Below are 13,904 nucleotides of genomic sequence, written 5' to 3'. Positions count from 1 at the left end.
GATGAAAATTGGAGGAAACCAAAAAGGGAGTGGTTACCATATGATGAATACAAGAAGCAAAAAGAAGGAAAGTATAGACAAATTGACCGAGGCTTCTACCAAAAAGAACAACCACCTCCCGAGAAAAAAGTTGATCTTGAATCTATGTCACCTAGATTTATTGAGGTTTCTGAGAAAAGACACGATGAAACAGATGCAGTGATAAGGGAACATTAGAATATCATGAAAGAACAACAAGCCTTGCTAAGAAATCACCAAGCATCGATCCAAAATATCGAAGTCCAACTAGGTCAACTAAATACTCTAGTACAAGATAAATTATCTCCAAAAATCCCTGAGAAAAAGCCTCAATCACATGTCATGGTAATGGAAACTAAAGAGGATACCATTTCTGAGTTCCTTGAATCACTAGAAGTCGATCCAGCTCAGTCTGAAACAAATTCGAAGAAGTCCAAACTCGAAGAACGTAAACTTGCTGAAACACTGAAACCACAACATGGAGATCCAATTTCCACGACATGGAATAGCTATGATCAGAAAAATTTGGATAATGTTCCTACTTATCGTCCTCCTTTACCATTTCCTTCCCAAGCCAATATCCATCCGCTTGAGTAGGAGCATCTGAAATTTATGCAACAAGTGAAGGGTATTCCAATAAATACCCCTTTCATTGATTCGTTATCTAAAGTTCCCAAGTATGCCAAGTTTTTGCAAGATTTAATCACTACTCGCCAGCAGCTAGAGAAGGATTCTAAGGTAATTCTAAGCGAGCAGAGTTCTAAAGTAATTATGGGAGAGTTACCAAAGAAGATGGGAGATCTTGGACATCTCACTCTTCCATGTGAATTTGGAAATAATTTGAAGACTTATGCTTTAGCTGATTATGGGGCTAGCATAAATCTAATGCCTTACTCATTTTATCAAAAACTTAATATTCCAAGGATGAAAGCTACAAGAATGACAATTCACATGACCAATCGTTCAGTAACATATCTGAGAGGCATTGTAGAAGATATTTTAGTTATAAATTAGAAAATTCATTTTTCCAATTGATTTTGTCATAATGGACATGAAAGAAGACAATAATGTTCCAATTATCTTTGGTCGCCCTCTACTTAATATTACTAGATCCTTCGTTGATATTCAGGAATCCAAGATTAACTTGAGAGTGGGAGATGATGAAGCTACTTTTGGAGTAGAAGATGGCTTCCAAGGGAGTGATGTTCAAGATGAAGTTTTCAATGTCTGAAGAAAATGAACTTGAAGAATTAGAAAAGCTTACTGAAGAAGAAATTCGACAAGTCAACCACACCAAACCAAGAGCATCTTTTCCTATGGTCTTTGAAGTTATTGCTTATAAAACTCTAACATCTTGGGTAAGTGAAGACAATGAAGAATTGGTGTCCAGTGATGAAGAGGATGTTACTTCTAAATTAAATAGTTCAATTTAGAAAAAAAGGATGGTTCCTGTGGAGCTTAAAAATGAAGAAGTTAAACATGTGGAAAATAAGGGAGTTAAAAGAAAGCTTGAAGAAGGAGATGTAAAGGGTAAAAAAGAGAACTCCAAAAAGGCGTATCTTAGATGAGTCCAAGCGTATAGAAGGAAATGGAAGGAGCAAAAGGTGCAATTGGTGATGGACACTCCGAGTAATTCAACGTAAGATGGCAAGGAGTTCGGCTCAAGACTCCAACTAAAAGAAGCACTTCTCGGGAGGCAACAAAACATATTCCAAAATACAAAAATCTATAGTTTTAAGTCGTTGTCAAAATCTAGGTGCATTGGAAGCCAGATAGAGCCTTCTTTTCGCAGTAATTAAGCAACACACTCAATGAGACAGGAACGTTGAGGTTGATTCCCAAGACATTAGCTTTAATGGCATTGCAAAGACATATTGCAGCGTCAAGATCTGCGAGACCAGAAATGAGGGAACAACATGGTGTCTCTGATCGATTTCCTATGACTATGGGGAGAAGATTGTTGAGGAGGTTAGCACACACACCCAATTTGAGAGTGTCTCTCGGGCAAGTAGCTTTGGGAGGGGTTGAAGGTTTTGGAGGTGTTGAAGGTTTTGAAGGTGGAGGTGGGCAGCCTTTTATGGTATTAGTGGAGGATGCGAGAGTGAAGAAAACAAGGTTGAACGTAAGGAGAAAAGCTGTGATTACCAAAACTGTTGAAGCCATTTTTAAGGCTTTACCTTCTTATAGTTAGAAAGTGCTGTAGTTTGTTTTCTGTACGGTATTTATAGATGGAAATGCCAATCGCTTTCTACTAGCTTCATCACTGTTTGATAAATAGTTTAATATGTTTATTCCATTTTCTTCCTCTAAAATTATAAGGCTATTTGAACAAAAATGACATGAGTTTCATCATAAATGCTCATAAAACCGATCAATAAAATTTCATTCGGATGTTAAGAAGAAATGTAGGCATTATTACTAGTTGGTACAATAACATAATCGCGTGTTCATTTCTGTTGCTTAAAAACGGAATTCACTGTATATTATATGTTCAATGTAATTAAAGCAAAAGATTTAATGCATGCATCCGTGTTTTGTAAACTAGTTTTCGTGAAACATTGTAACGACAGAGTCAACTTTACAAATTATAATTATTTTGTATAACACTTCGCATGTAAGCCTAATTTGGGATTTTATATAAATATTTATTTGACGAATATCATTATTTCGTTTACCTTTAATATGTCACTGACCTCTTTCTAATTCTCTTATAGTTTAAAAAAAATAGACTGATTAGATATTTCAGTTGTTTAATCCATCTCTTCGACAATGCTTATTTTATGAAAAACCTTACTAAAATATACTTTTTTTGTAATAATACAATTTTATTAACAATACAAGAAATGTTAGCATTACCGGCGATGCCTTTAGCAGCGATGCATTAACAATACATGTAATTGACGCGTTACATGTCGCCGCTATTGTCTGGTGTCGCCGCTAGTGCTCAGTTACAGCAATCCGCGTCAAACTACTCTCATCCGTCCGATTTCTTTTCAATCCAACGGTTGTAGAGGAAAGCGAAAAGACGTGCTGACTTTTCCTTCCATGTGTCGCCGCTATTGCCCTAATGTCATTGCTAATACCCAGACTTCTTGTAGTGTAAGGAACACTAGCTAGATGCTAGGCATGGATAGAAGAAAACACTGACATTAGAAATAAACATATAGTGGAATTGATACAAGCTTAATATACTAATTACCTGTATATATAATCATTCTTTAAACCGTTTAATGCATGCATCCGTGTTTTGTAAATTAGTATCCTAAGAATAATGATGCCACGTTGTATCTCTTATAATGAGTACTAGTCAAGAGGGACCAGGCCAACTTGATAAAGCCGTAGCAGCAACGGCCAATGGGAAAACATATTATCCACAAAAAAGTACGACAATATAAAATATCACAGTTAGATGCCAAATCAAACGGACATAATTCATTAGAACGGACGACTTGCTTCACAAGATACAAAAAGAACAGAAAACAAGTTATAGTCATTTGGTGTGAATAAGAAGAAAACTACGATCGAATGACGACAACAACACTTAACTTAAGGGGTATGGTCATACTTAACTCCCCCAAAATGATGTCACATGAGCATACCAAAACTTTACTACAAACTCACTATCAAACCGCTAGTTTTTTTGAAATGCTTATGTAGATATCATTTTTCTTTTACATTATTAGCTTAAATTAAAAAAAAATTCAAATAAAAACACACATTAAATTAAAATATATTACTTTAATTTTAAAACAAACAAATTTAAATCCTAAAATACTTTAAAAAAACATTAAAAAAATCCTAAATTACTTAAAAAAACATAAAACATACCAACTAAAACATAAATATTAGAACCTATTTTACATATTTTTCGCACTTGTTGGATTTTTAGAAATGTCGCGAGATTTTACGGATCGAGATCCGGTTGGGGTTTTGTGTTGATGATTTGAAGATCGGTAAGAATGATTTTTTGACGACGAGCTTGCTATGTTGATTCATATTTTTTCAAGAAAACTAAGAGTTTTATCTATGGATTCCTAAAGTCCGTCGTCACTAGTTGTGGTTGCTTTTCCGCTTGAAGATGCCGCCCGTTTTGGTTTGTTCTTTCCCGCTGGTCGATGAAGTTGGACTTCCAGTGGACCCTCTGCATCTTCAAAATATCATTGAGGTCGAACCCAAAACCCGCATCCGAATAGGAAGTTCTTGGCCTTTTGTTGGAGCTGGTGGTCGATTCCGAATGCGACGTCTCCGTGTTAAGGACCCATTTTGGACTATTATGACAAACTTCCCACACTTTTTGGTGACATAATGGTTTAACATTATTGGTAACTTTGAATTGGTAGCATGCGGTTGATAAAATGTTGAAGTCGTTGCAACCACTTTTTTACATATTTTTTAGATTTTCAAATATGTTATTAAACTTTGTGCAAGCAACACGTAGATCACGCCATTTTTCATTGATCGTGTTGTACGACTGATCCGTGTGCCTTCCAAGTAGTGCATGAAAGTGATCCAAAACACAATTCCAAAACTTTCCACGGATTGTGTGTTGCCTCTTCTCGAGTCACGCGATATGAAAATCCAAGCTTTCGTTAAAGCTTCCTCCTCTTCTTCGTTCCAAGACACTACTTTTTTCATTTTTGATTTTGGTTGCCTTCTTCGAGATGGTTCTAATGTGTCTTGGACCAGTTCGTCGTTGTTGTCGAGGTTTACAGTTTGGAATTGACATAATGGTATCCGAGAATGCATAAAATCCGCACCATCCACCTTGAAGATGCTCGTGAGAAGGTTATGGGTGACAACGAGATCTTGCGGTGAGAGCTCGCTGCAACTCGAGCTGAAGTCATAGAATTCCTTGTATGCCAAAAAGTATTCGAACGACACCGTCTTGACATGGAGCGCCAGCTGGCTAACTTAAGGATCCGTTCGAGGAGTCCCCGTCGCTAGTAGGAAATACTCTACTCATCCTTTCTTTTAGATAAGAATAGCCTTCCTGCTTATGCTCTAAGTAGCACTTTTTCCCGTAAACAACTCTGTATTGCAAGTACTGTTTTGCTAGTTCTTCATACTGCTGTTTCCTTCTATTGGTATGTTGTAGACCTAATCGTAGGTAAAAAATTTTACTAATTCTGGGTAATCTTAATACCAACTAAAGAGACAATAGTCTTAACTCAGTTAAAGGTCATCGTTAGCAAACGTATATCGTAGATCAGTAACCTGCGAACTAAGTAACTTTATCAAAGTCGTAGCATTATTCATCTTCGAAACGTATTTATAGGCTGTACTCTTACCCTAGACAATCACTCCTTTCCTATCAATCTCATGTCATTCTCCATAAAGAGCTTCGATATTATGATCGGCATAGATGAGTGAACCTCAATCACGCTAATAACCTTTGTTTCGAGAAAACGATTCGTCTAAATTTTTCCTCTGGCGAATCCCTCGCCATTTTCCATGATAAACTCAATTCGAATCTTCGTATCATTTCATGCATCAAAGCCCAAAAGTACCTGCAGAAGGAATGCTTTGCATTTCCAACTCATGATAATGAAATGCAAATGTTGAAGACCACGAGTACTTTCTCGAAGTCTGCAAATTTTCCCGATACCTTCCTCAAAACTAATCCAGGGATTTCTCCCGAGCGCCAAGTCGAGTTTCGTATCAACTTAATCCCTAGAGCTACCCCTGTATCTAAGCCTTTAATATCGTCTAACGCCGGCGAGAGTACAAAATTTTTCCAACCAGCAAAAGATTCATAAGTCTGTGTCATGTGAACCTTATTATGGATTGTTTTCAAATCTTTTCAAAAATTTAAAAATCAATATTCGCCAATCTAAGGTAACTGAGTTCAGATGACACTCAGTCTCTAACTACTTTAGAAACTTACTTCTATTTCATGCTAGAACCACATCATAGGGATGTGGGTCGGACCAATGAGAACCATATAGAAAAATGGGAAATTTTCATGCATATAAACATTTATAATACATCTAGAGGTAACCATTGTCGCTCACAAGCTCATTTTTTTCGACGTGTAGCAGATCATGCCTCCAAAGAAACGTAACCAACCCTCCAGTAAGACACCAGTCCTCCAGATGGACTTAGCCATGTTCCAAGCTACTGTCACAGCAGCCATAGCAGCCACCCTAGTTTTTCTTAACGCTAACAACCTAATTAGGAATGGGAACAGTTTCCACACCTCGAACTGTAGCAACACCCCCGAAAACCAACAAGGGCTTATTCAGGAGGACACTCCAACTCCCAAACCTAAGAGCACCAAATGAAAATTTTGGATCAGGATAAAGTCCAAGTTGTCTCAGAAACTTGCCAAGAGATGACAACCCGAGATAACTTCTACAGCCACCACATCCACCCAACTCGTGCCAACGCCAGTGCGGCATTACGTAGGAAAACTTCCAAATTGCGAGAGATGGAACTTCCACTACGTAGGAAAGTGCCGCAAACTTTGGTGTAAGAACTGCAATAGGCAAGGACACACCACTCGATATTGCAGGGCACCTGCACAACCAAACACCTCGAATTTTGTTATTAGGATGGGTCAGGTTTGCTACAATTGTGGCGAACTCGTACATTTCGAAAGAAATTGTCCAAGGGTTAAGGATGGTCAAGAAGCTCGTTTCACAAAGACCCCGACTCAACACATCATTTCCACTACCGATGCTAGCGTAGTTCAAGTGTGCCGTACATGTAGAGAAAAGAGACATTTCAAAACGGACTGCCCAACAGAGAAGAACAATGAGGAAATAGGAAGGATCTGACCTCAGGGAATGAGGAAGCATCAAGGAACGCCGCTATATTTTGGTACGCTTTCAAAACCCCAATAATTTCCTGTATTCCGATTATTCTTTCGTTCAAATTAAATTCCAACATTCATATAAACCTTGAAGCCCTAATGGGCGAACTATGATGGATTAATGTATACATACAGGTCTATTATACATGACTAGTATACACCAAACTATTATAGAGAGACATAGTAAGAATCATTTCATAAAAGTATCATAATTTCAAAGTATCAGAACCCTCGTACCAGTAGTACCCACTAACGTCGAACAGAAAAATAGGAAACATCAAAAATATACACAACGAGGCACCAATGTTCTAGCAAAACGCCCCATCCGAACTAACTTAATGCGCGATTATACGACGTCATTCCACTTAGATCGACTAAGTCTACGTCAGACCGAACATACACGTCCTTAAGGAGATCGTTTTCCTTTAACCATTCGAACCCCAAAACCCACATCACTCATAAAGACAAACTAGATGCGAACTTCAAAAAATTCATCTTCCTTCCGGAACCCGAGAGTATGAACGCAAAAAGTATGACATCCACCCACAACCTCCCTTAAACATCCTTGTTAGCCCAATCTAGAATTCTTATTATCGCAACGAGCCAAGTTCAAACACAGAGACTAGGGACAAATACGGTTAGTCTATCGATGTTAAATGTATACACGAGGGTGGTATATAATTAAGACCCTACAAACTTAGGATGTGTGTTTCCGCCCTATCTCATGTTCCTTGTCTGGTTGTGGACGTGGGGCAGAGTCACCCATCCGACCGTTCTATCAATCTTTATTATATACGACTTATGTACGCAAGACAATGATAGATGGACTAGGTATGATTCCTATCATGAACTTCAGGACGAAGACCGCTCAGAGCTATTCGGGAGCTTACACTTCGTGGAAGAATAATCCTCATCTTTTCTGAGTCTGCTATTTGTGTTATATGCTTGAATTTCGGGACGAAATTCCCTTTAACTGGGGGATGATGTGACAACCCAGAACTTCTATCAATGTTAAACTCGACTTCGTCACCTTTTAACGCCGTTTAAGGGTTCGTTTAAGTGTTCTAAGCATGAGTACAACCAAGACTAAGATTAGGGGCAAGCTATCAATTCTCATAGTAGCGAAATCGAGCCATACACCCTCTTGGGAGATGTGTACAGCCATACACATGGGTGTGCGGCCACACACCCACCCTTCAACCGTACACCCACCTCTATATATAGGAGGAGACCCCTTCATTCATTCTTTTCCCATTTTGGATGAACACTACTTTCTCTCTCTAGAATCTTCATATAAGGACCCTCCAAAGGCTTCAAAAACGTAAGTATTCCATCATCTAGATTGTTATACTAGTAAGACTTCTTGATCTAAGCCTTAATTCATCAAGTTTGATCATGTTCTTCATCCTTTGAAGGTGTACAGCCACACACCTTCATAAGGTGGCCATATACACCTTAAAGGATCTCCAAAGTGAGACTTTGGCCTCCATCTGCTAGTTGGACTTGGTATTAGCCTTGAAGCACCTCAAAATTGACATTTTGGGTGCAGATGAAGAGTGTACGGCTGCACACCCCTTTGTACGACCACACACTTATTCTCATGATCGTACACTCACTTTGATGTTCATATTTGGCCTTAAACTTGGAAAACCACTAAGTATGGGACCTATAACACTCATTGGATGCTTGTAGAACCTTGGAAACACCTCAAAAGCACTCCCCATCATTAGTGTACGGCCGTACACTCATGGACTATGCACCCATGGCCGTACACACCCTTAGGGTGGCCATACACCTCCTTCACTCAATCACATAAGGTTTTAACACTTAGTTCAAGTGTTCCCGAGTCCTTAGAGTGGTTTCCTATCATGTCTAGTCATAAAATACCCTAATTTGAATCATTACATGTTGAATAGGGTCCAATTGTGTTTGAAGCTTCAGTTGACACTCAGCATCCATACCGATCTTACATTCAAATCCTACGTCAAAATGGTGAGTTCATACCCCTACGTTTTTCTGAGTTTCTCGTATTTTTCAGGGGGGGGGGGATACAAGCAAAAGTACAAGGAAACTTGTGCTCAAAATATATTATTTTGCTTAAGATAATTAAATTTTCAGAATGTTTTTAACACAGAAAAACAGTTTTACCAAATGATTAACAAATCAATTCGTAGAAACAGTTTCCAAAACTAGAGTAACGAACTTATGAATCATGTAGAAAAATGTATTTTTATAAAGGACTCATGTTAATCACAAGAAGGGTTTTCTATACTATTACTTGTAAATTTGCTAGTCTAAGTTTGAGACGCATCCTTGGTAACACTCCCACTTTATTCGAGAGTGTAGGACCACCTCCTGTAACCAGAATCTCTTGTAGGGAGAGTGTAACTGTTGTGTATAGATCTATATGGGACTGACTATCCCGCACCTGAACTGCTAGCTACAATTAGGCAGACATGTCCGGGGTGACAAGAGCCATAAGATATTGGCTCCGTTACGTGCCATATCACGTTATTGTATGGTTATAAAACTCACAACCTATATAGCAGAGATTTACTTTTGTAATAATGAATCAAGTGAACTAACCTTAAAGTAATAACCGATTTGATTACTAGAGGGTATTAATAGTACCTTCAGGATTTAGCTCAATACGTTTTCTTTTATCAATTTTATCTATATAATAAGACTAACATACCTCACTGGGGGTAACCAGGGTTTTTAAAAGGAAAACTACGCTTATCGATATAAGTATGGTAGATACTTGTACACCTCGGCTCAGAACGGATAACCAACCATCAACTTTTAGGGAAAATATAGGATTTTCTCGGGATAACTCTGTTTTTCATAAACGGATTGTTTTTACATGTAACTAACGAACTTTCATTATTGATCCCATGATTCCTTAGTTTATACATCTAAGTCATGTATGAAGAATACCTGATAGACTGTGGAATGCGTTGTTTCTGCCTTATTCCTTGTTCCTTGTTTGGTTGTGGGTTTAGGGCAGATCTACACAATTAACTGTCTATCCGGCATTAGTTTATAGATAACTAGTATGAACCAAGAAATCATGGAGTGAATGGGTTTTTCAAATTCACTTTTCATTAGAAAATATAGGATTTTATGGAGGAACACTTTTCAAAAGGATCAAAGAAACATTTTTCCACCAAAACTATATGCTTATGAACTCACCAACCTTATGCTGGTATTCTTTCAAAACTAGTTGTATTCTTAGGGAATTAGTAGACAGGTACTTTCAGGTCTTTTGGAGAAGTCCGCGCGTAGAGTCACGTCTTTCTATTCTACATTTGCTAAGAAACACAACTTTGTACTAAGATAATGTAAATCTTATTCATATATGTATTCAATGGTTGGTTGTGTTTACTATGCTTCCTATGATACAACTGTTGTGATACTACGCATGACGTCAACCACCCCCGAATGTTTCTTTCGTTCCGGTTTGGGGGTGTGACACCTTTTGGAATGGCACAAGGAACTATCTCATACTTAGTCCTTTCTGGACTTCCATTGTTGCCAGTGTCCATTGAAGTTTGGGAGTTTGATTCACCAGACATGTTTGTTTGATCAGCACACCAAATCATTGATGATTTGGCAGCTATAAGCAAATAGATGAGATCAATGAGGGTCACATCGTGGTCCATCATATAGTACTCTCTTACGAACTCACTATATGATTCAAGAAGCGACTGAAGAACCCAGTCAATAGCCAACTCACCTAAAATCTCGACACCTAACATCCTTGACCTGTCAATGTGTGACAACTCTAAGACGTGTGCACATACAGGTTTCCCATCTTTGTGTTTGCTTGCCAAAAGGGCTTGAGTGAGCTTCAACTTTTCAAGCCTTCAAACTTGTGGGTCAGGGAGAATAATTGGAGGAGGTGGAGGAAGTGAAGCATGATCTCTTGTTCCTTGATCATATCGTCGAATATCATCTTCAAAGGATTCAGGAAGACCATGATTGTCAGAACCAGACATCTACAAAACAGGAGAAAATTCAAGTCAAGTTGATTGAGTCCTTAATAAAAGACTCAAATGAGTCATTAAGGGTAGGATCCAACACAATACTCTAAAACCTAGAAGATGGATGTCGTAATCTAGTTGCAGAATATTTAAAGGTAGGTAAATGACGATTTACCAATTTCCACCATGAAAAACGAAAATGAAGTTTAAGTTTTAAATGAATTGAAACTCCCAGATCTTTTGAGATTCATTGAACTTTTCAATGACATGTTTAAATCTCGATTATACCCTTCAGGTCTGCGACTAGGATACCGAGATCACAAACATGGTGTGAATAACCATGCAAATCACGTGGTGCACCCAATGCTACAATCACCTAATCAATGTACCGGTTAGCCACACACGCTCCATTGATCTATGATAAACATCGAACCACCATTCACTACCAATGTCAACCCCAAATTAGTGTGCCGATTAACCACACACACTCCACTAATGTTTGACAAGGATATGAAGTGTAATTCCATGGATTAGCATATAATTTCACATTTTGCTTAAAGTAACTATGATTTGGGAATTTGTAAAAGCATTTAGTTACTTTGTACTTTATTATACTTATAATGGAAGGTTTCGTCCTATCATACCCATTCGGCTAACGCCCCTCCACTAGTCAAGAGTGCGGTGGGTAAGAGTAGATACCCATTCAATTGTCATTTTATAGGCAATTTCCTTAAATGCCTTTTATAGACCAACTTCGTGAATGAAGCCTACTAACGGTAAGACTGACAGTTTACTCATACATACATACATATATATATATATATATATATATATATATATATATATATATATTAACAGACTTTTAATGTTATATATAGTATATGGTGTATTTTAAACTTTTAAAATACTAGATTGTCGAATTTAATTAATTATACTTTTAATTTAATTAAATGTAAACCAAACTTTATGGATTTATTAACTCTCTTTTAATTACACACTTCAATTAATTAACAAAACCATAAGGGTGTAATTTGAACTTTTCAAAATACTAGGGTTTTAGAATTTAATATTTCAAAATTAAACTTTTAATCAAATTTTAAATTCCAAAACTTGAGGGCATGTTTTTGAAACTTTTCAAAACTATATCAAGAATATTCTAGATCACACATTTAAATAAGGCAATTAACAATTAATTTGTGATTATCTAATTTTGACCTAATCCAATTTCTTACAAGATAATTCATTGAATAACTCAAATAATTTAAAAATTTTCTTATAAGGCAATAAATATGTGATTAATTGGTAATTATCTACTATTTTGGTAAGGATAAACACCCAAAATCAATAAAAATCGGATTTTATCAACTAAAACGTTTTTGGTAATTATCCTAAGCCAGTACAGTAAGAAAATCACGAAAATCAATTGGCAGACTCACTGACTCGTCGAGTCTGCATTGGACTCATCAAGTACCCAGTGGACTCGGCAAGTTCAATCATGGACTCGGCGAGTCCAACCCTAAAAACTCAAAATTTTCGATTTTCAGTTAATATTTAATCAAATAGGCATCGAATTTATTAACAAACATCCCTAGGCTCTGATACCACTGAAGGGTTGTGGGCAGTACATCAATCCTATGGTGTACATGCAAACCCTAATGCTTTAGATCTAGTTTGTCTAATGAACATGCAATCGAATATCCAAAGCTATAAACCCTAGATCTAACATATTATAAACTAAATTGGGGTTTAGAGAATACCTTTGATTGTTATGTATCAATAACAATCTATTCATTCCTTTTATTGGCTTCAGAATGCTTAGTGCCTCAAGTGTTGCACCTCTAATAGAGTCACAAACACCATGAGCAACAACGATGAAGAAGAGAAGAGAGGAGGCAGCCAAAAACATCTAGAAACCCTAAAGGAAGTCTTAGCCACGTTTTTAGGGCCATAGGGGTCCTTTATATATGTAGGCTATTAGGGTTTGCAACTAGGAAACCCTAATCTGATTGCGTAAGCCCTAAGCAGCCCATGGACTCCTTTAGAATACCTCTTAGAAGAATTCTTCGTGGGCTTCCCATAGAATTCAGAAAGCGTCTAGAAACCCTAAAGGAAGTCTTAGCCACGTGTTTGGGGCCATATGGGTTCTTTATATATGTAGGTTATTAGGGTTTGCAACTAGGAAATCCTAATCTGACTGCTTAAGCCCTAAGCAGCCCATGGACTCCTTTAGAATACCTCTTAGATGAATTCTTTATGGGCTTCCCATAGAATTCGTCCAACCTATATTCCAAGGTGATCAATAGCCCAATTGTAATTATCTTATAATTACAAATCCAGTCTCCTAAGTTTAATTAATCTCTTTTAGCCACAAACTTTATTCTTACTTAATTCTTGACTAATATTAATTAAACAATATGATTTCTCCATTAATATATTATTCTTATAATATATTAATAAATCATAATTAAACCTTTCTCTTTCCATAATCAATCCTACAAGTTGCTATGATGAAGGCAACCCAAAAGGACCATGCTCATAATCGGGTCAAGTTCATACAAAAATATTTATGGACTTAGACACTAATCCAAAACAAATGGTGTGCTAAATCATAAACTTTCCAACTTTATGATGTTTCATGGCTAGAAAGGATCCAAAACCAAAACTCTAACTTATCATCACATTTTGAACTTCATAATACATGCATGTATAGAAGAACAAGGCCTAGATCAAATTTTTATGATTTAATATCCTATTTTACACATGGATATGCACTTCACAAGACCAAGAACATCCCACACTCAAAAGGACTAATTTATGGGACAAAAAGGACATAACTCTGACCATTAACTAGATCTATCAATGGAGGCATAAAGGTACAAACTTTATACCTTCTAAAGATAAATGAGGGAGGAGAACTTCTAGATCCAAGGTTGCTTCAAGCATCTAAGAACATCCACCACCTTCTTCTTTCTTCAAAGGCACTCAAGAACACCTTCTTTTGCTCATAAAGCTCCAACTAGGGTTAGGGTTTCATGGGAGGACGTTTAGGAAGTGGAGTCTGAGAATGGAATGGGTTTGGGTGAGCTAAAAAG

At 37.2% G+C, this 13,904-nt stretch overlaps 1 pseudogene; it reads right to left on the bottom strand.

The window, feature by feature from the left end:
- Window positions 1-1,770: 1,770 nt before the first annotated feature.
- Window positions 1,771-2,186, bottom strand: LOC145005030 (14 kDa proline-rich protein DC2.15 pseudogene; annotated as a pseudogene).
- Between the last annotated feature and the right edge of the window lie 11,718 nt (window positions 2,187-13,904).

This window comes from Lactuca saligna, chromosome 7 (assembly GCF_052625555.1).
Source record: "Lactuca saligna cultivar CGN05327 chromosome 7, ASM5262555v1, whole genome shotgun sequence".
In the NCBI taxonomy this organism is placed as follows: Eukaryota; Viridiplantae; Streptophyta; class Magnoliopsida; order Asterales; family Asteraceae; genus Lactuca; species Lactuca saligna.
This window is presented reverse-complemented; position numbering and strand designations above follow the sequence as displayed.